Raw genomic sequence first — 5,949 nt, 5'->3', positions numbered from 1 at the left:
AAGAAGAAGAAGAAGAAGAAGAAGAAGAAGAAGAAGAAGAAGAAGAAACAACAACACCCTTCAGTACCTGGGGCTGCTGCTGCAGAGAACCACCTTAAAAGTGGGAGCTGTCAGGCTGAGCAGAGGAAGCCCTTCCGACCAAGGGAGAGACAAACAGCAGCTGCCAGCAAAAGGCAAGCTGCATCTCCAACAACAGCACAGCAAGCAGCCTTAAAGGAGGAGGAGGAGGAGGAGGAGGAGGAGGAGGAAGGGGGCAGAGAAAGACTTCTCCAAAGCAGTCTTTTTTTGATTCCCTCTTGCTGCTTGCTTGCTTGCCTTTCCTGACACCCAAAAGAGCCAGCCACAGCTACCGCCTCCTGGATTACAAGGGCCAAGGCTACACAGATGGCAGGCTGGGGCAGGCACTGCCATCTGCTCCCTTCCCTGCCCAAGTAGAAGAGAAGGGAAAAGATTGAGCAAGGAGCTCTGCCAAGGTAAGACTGGGAGGAGAAGGGGTGGTGGAAAACTCATCTCTCCCCCCCATCTTGATCCCCCCCTAAATCATTGCAGCTAGAGGGGATCTGCCTGGGTGTTTTGGGTCCCTTTTGCTTGTTGGCTTCCCAGCTGCTGCATGTTTCTTTTGGGCTAGTGCTGCAGACACACTGCTCTGCCTGGTTCGTGTTTGTAATAGCTCTGGAAGGAGGATCTAGAAGACTGCAGCACAGAGTCTCTTTGGAGATTTCCTTTTTGCATTGATGCTCAATCCGGTCTACTATGGCTGTGTCCGAACTGCAGGAATGATCTGGTTTCATGCTACTTTCACTGCCATGGCTCCATGCGATAGAATTCTGGGCATTGTCGTTGGTTGTGGCCACCGAATTCCATCGCATGGAGCCATGGCAGTGAAAGTGGCATCAAACCGGATCATTCCTGCAGTGCGGATGCAGTCATGACACTAGGGACACTGCTGCCATTGAGATAAATATATGTTTCCCACTTAGGAAGAAAGAAGGACCTTTCCCCTGAGCTGTTGTGACAAAAATTAGATGGGAAAGGAGTAGACTAAATAACAATAACAATAACAACAATAATAGCCCCTTGAAGGACCTTGCTTTCCAGAGACTTGGAAGTTTAGGACATCTTCTGATCTAGGGAGATCATCGTCGCGGGGGGGGGGGGGTTCCTTTCCCTGCAGTTTCTCTCTCTGCGTAGAAAACAGGATCTCACTCTTTAACCACCTATGTCCCAAAGCTGTCATCTACTCCAGCTAAAGTTTTTTTTTCCCTTTCCTTTTCCTTGCTGCTGTTTTGCAAGGCAAGAAGCGGGAGGATTGCAACCTGGGTGAAATATCCATTTCGTTAGTGCAAAGCAGGGTTTTGGAAATCCATAGTCCAGGGGATCATTTATGGGACAGACTGGGTCTGTGTTGCTTGGAAGAATATGACAGGATCCTTCTGAGGGATGTCTGTCACAGACAGATGCAGAACCAAGGAATAAAGGCCGATGGGTTGCACAAGTCTCACGTTCTTCAAAATGCATCAGGTGTGTATTTAATATAGAATCATAGAATCATAGAATAGTAGAGTTGGAAGAGACCACAAGGGCCATCCAGTCCAACCCCATTCTGCCATGCAGGAAATCCAAATCAAAGCATCCCCATTGACAGATGGCCATCCAGCCTCCGTTTGAAGATTTCCAAGGAAGGAGACTCCACTCCGAGGGAGTTTGTTCCACTGTCGAACAGCCCTTACTGTCAGGAAGTTCCTCCTAATGTTGAGGTGCCAATTCACTAGTGAAACCACCAAGGGGGAAATTTATGTGCTGCTTTATTATATGTGGTTGTCAAGACAAATAGATCTGTTGATGGTGGTGGTGGTGTGTTTTCAAGTCACCTTAGACTTATGGCAACCCTGTAGGGTTTTCTTGGCAAGATTTATTTAGATGAGGCTTGCCGTTGCCTTCCTATTTAAGGAGTTGCCTATAAATACTCTTTAGGTTTCTATGGCTGAGCAGGATTTGAACTCAGATTCTGGTAGATCAGGACCCTTGCCCCTCACATCATCCCTTACCTACTAAGTTCAGCATGTTCCTTCATAATCTCCCCCAGTTCATGACTTTATAGTCATAGCTGGACTCATTTCTCACTACTTTGTGATAAACATGTGTTGAATTGTAGGCTCAGCATATCACTTAAACCATGTATGGACAACTGAAGCCTTCCAATGTTTTTAGACTTGTTTGTTTGTTGCATGCCTTCAAGCCAATTTTGACTTATGACAACCCAAAGGTGAACTTACTACAGGGTCTTCTTGGCCAGATTTGTTCTGAGGGGACTTGGCATTCCTTTCCTCTGAGGCTGAAGGAGTGTGATTTACCAAAGATCATGCAGTGGGTTTCCATGGCTGAAGGGGGATTTGAAATTATATAATAATAATAATAATAATAATAATAATAATAATAATAGCAGCAGCAGCATCAACAACAACCCTGGTCTCCCAGAATCCTAGTCCAGCACACAAACCATTACACCATGCTGTCTCTCATTTTTTACTACAACCCCCATGATTCCTTACCTCTAGCTATAGACTCTAGGGCTGATGTGAATTATAGGTCAAAAACATCTGTAGGCTGTAAGCAATCATACTACTATTTATGGTAGGCTCTACCTGCATCCATTCATTATATCGTTTCTCTGACCAGGGTCCAAAACACACCGCAGAAACAACCCATTTTGAGATTGATGTAACTGCTCTGGCTCAGTGCTAGGGAATCCTGAGAACTGTAGTCTATTGTGGCACCAGAGCTCTCTGATAGAAAAGGCTAAATGTCTTACAAAGCAACAATTCCCTAGCATTGAGCCAGGACAGTTAAAGCAGCCTCAAACTGCAGTGTGTTTTGGATCCAGTTCTTGTGAAATCAGTCATAAACCTCAAATGATCCACCTAGGAGCTTACACTATTGAGCTTAAGCCAATGATTTTATGGCAAATATTGGCAGATACTTAAATTTTGAAGAATGCCCCGTGCTGATAAAAAGGAGCCATCTGATACGACATACCATATATACTCGACTATAAGTCGTCATCATGTATAAGCCAAGGGCAGGTTTTGGGGCCAAAATTATAGATTTCATGGATAAGTTAAGGGTAAACCCTAGGGGCATGTATCAAAATATCTAAAGGGTGAAGCAAAGGAAAGCAATGCCAAAGAACTTACAAAATTCCAGCAGACAGAAATGTTTGAGTTCACACTAAAGGTTGGATGGATGAGAAAACAGAAAGGAATCAATTCTTCCAGGACAGATTATGCTCTTGCCTTTCACCAGGGGATTGTTTCCTTTTTTATAAGAGTTAAAGTACAGGATTTACATTGACCCATGGATAAGTTGAGCCAGGTTTTTGAGGTCAATTTTTTTGACTAAAATTTCTAGTCTTATACATGAGTATATACAGTATACTGAGTTGATTAGTTCATTTGCTCCACTGTTGTATACTCTGGCCAACAGTGTTCCTGGTAGGCAAAGGGTGTTTCTGGTTCTTCTAATGTGCTACCTGAAATGCTTTAGATTAAGGAGAGATATTGCAGACCTTCAGTATCTAAAACATAGGTTGTTTTACCTGCTATGGCCCCTCAGAGTGACTGAGAAACTCTGTCCTTCTAGAGTCAGGAATTGCTAAACAGTGCCACATCAAGGGCTTTCAGGAATTATCTCACCCCAACATGTTGTACTACTGAATTCTTTCTAGACATGGCACAACCCAGCCTGAGTTCAGGAGGCATGTGTTTTTGCCTGGCTAGGGAGAAGCCACAAACAGAAAGCAAATTGAATAGTGACCTGTGTCGATCTCCCCAGCTGGCTGTTATATTGGCAATCTGTTTTGAGGAAAGCATTCACTGATGTGAGGCAATGGGCAGTTTTAAATGCACATATCCAACAAAACGAACAGAACCAAAATGCACTTGGTATGTTGAAAGGAGATAACGATGTTTATTTCAGAAACTGTGGCGTGTGATCACCCCGCCTGGAACCCAAAAATTAAGCAAACTGTTGTTAGTCCCAATTTTTGTTGGGACTGTCTTGAAGTATCACAACTGGCCATAACCTTATAGGCTAATGTCTTTGGCCAAAAGTGCAGCATTTAAAATCCAATAGGTTTCCATAAGGGAGTTAAGCCTGGGCTTAACCATGTTACAAACTAGTGAGACTTATGGGTCTCAGGGGAGAGTGAGTTCCAATCTTTGCTTGGGCTGACTGGGGATGGTAGGAGGCGCAATCCGACACATCTGGTGGGCACCACATTGGGTAAAGCTGGGTACAGGATGGCAGGGGAGCCTTAAAAGATGTTCAACACTTCTGTGAAATCAAAGGCTTTCACGACCGGCATCCATAATTTTTTATGATTTTTTTCGTGTTACATGGCGAAACGTCAGGAATAATGTCTTCCAGGACATGGCCACATTTACCACTTCTATTAACTCTTTTATGAGGGTGTTAAAAGGACAGCACGAGTCTTACAAGAGTATCAAGTGACCTCAGAAGTCATAATGATCATAATTAAATAGCGTTTATAATATCACACGAGTGCTTTAAAGTCATTATCCCATTAATACCATTATTACATTATTTCCGTAACTAGGTTGTTGTGTGAGTCATTCCCATTTTTCAGATGAGGTAGTGAGGCTATCGGAGGCTTTCCAAGACACGCAGCATTCATGGCCAAGCAAAGATTGGAACTCACGCCCCCCTTATCCACCTTTCAAATCACTGACTTTCAGGTGCAGCAGCAGCAGTTTGTATTCTTGTGTTATTATATTCTTAGCATTGTAGTGTAATTTCCAAAGCAGCAAGAGACAACCTGATGCCCTTGGGATCTTTTGGATTACAAATCTCATAAATCACAGCCAGCATGGCCACAAATTGTGGGAACTGTAGTATAAAGCATCTGGAGAACATCAAGTTGCTTTCCTAGTTTGGGAGGCTCTCGTATTGAGAAAACACTGAAATAATAATAATAATTTAAAAAAATTATTTATATACCGCTTTTCCAAAAGATCAAAGCGGTTTACACAGAATTAAAACCAGTTACAAACACATCATAAAAATAGATAAAAACCAGTAACACAATATACACTATACAAATCTAAAACAGTCATTCAATAGGGTGAGGCAGAGAGTCGATGGGATCAAAATACACAACTTCATTTTCCAGAGGGGAAGGTCTGACAGGTTTTAAGCTTCTTTTTAAATGTTTCCAGGGGGGTGATAAGGCGGAGCTCCTCAGGAAGACAGTTCCAGATTTGTGGGGCCGCTACTGAGAAGGCCATCTGGGATGTAGTAACATATATAGAAGATGGGATTTCCAGCAAGTTCTTCTCGGTTGTTCTGAGTGTGCGGGGTGGATTATATGGGGAGATGCGGTCCCTCAAGTAACTCGGGCCCAAGCACATTTACAGTGTAATCCTAAGAATATAAAATACCCTGCTTGATCAGACCAAAGCCCTCATTTCTTCTGAAAGCTTTTAGCTAATTTCCTTTGAAAGCCTTCTATACCCTGCATAAATGAGTTCCATAGGTTAGCTGTGTGCTGTGTGCATTCCTGAGGTACCACTATGATCAGTACGACCTTCTCTTAGGATTGCAGCATTGCAGAAATCGACAAAACATTAAAAAGCAACCATGGGTTGGTTCAGACAGGATCACAAATGTGTCATCAAAGACAAAGCACATGACCATTTTTTTTGCATGCTATTCTCCTACCAAAAAATTGCCCTCCGAATTTGCTATTTACCCCAGGAGAAAAGCTTCTGTTTGTGCCATTTGGAAGTTTCCTTGGCCTGTTACAGACAGCCAAAATAAAGCTGCTTCGAGTCACAGTGGAGGTATGGTGTTTCAATGATGCATGCGTCCTAAGAGTCCAGAAGTCACACCAAAGCCACACTCCATCCCTAAGGACTGGAGCGTGGCTTTGGT

The sequence above is a fragment of the Sceloporus undulatus genome, chromosome 3 (assembly GCF_019175285.1).
Source record: "Sceloporus undulatus isolate JIND9_A2432 ecotype Alabama chromosome 3, SceUnd_v1.1, whole genome shotgun sequence".
Taxonomy (NCBI): Eukaryota; Metazoa; Chordata; class Lepidosauria; order Squamata; family Phrynosomatidae; genus Sceloporus; species Sceloporus undulatus.
This window is presented reverse-complemented; position numbering follows the sequence as displayed.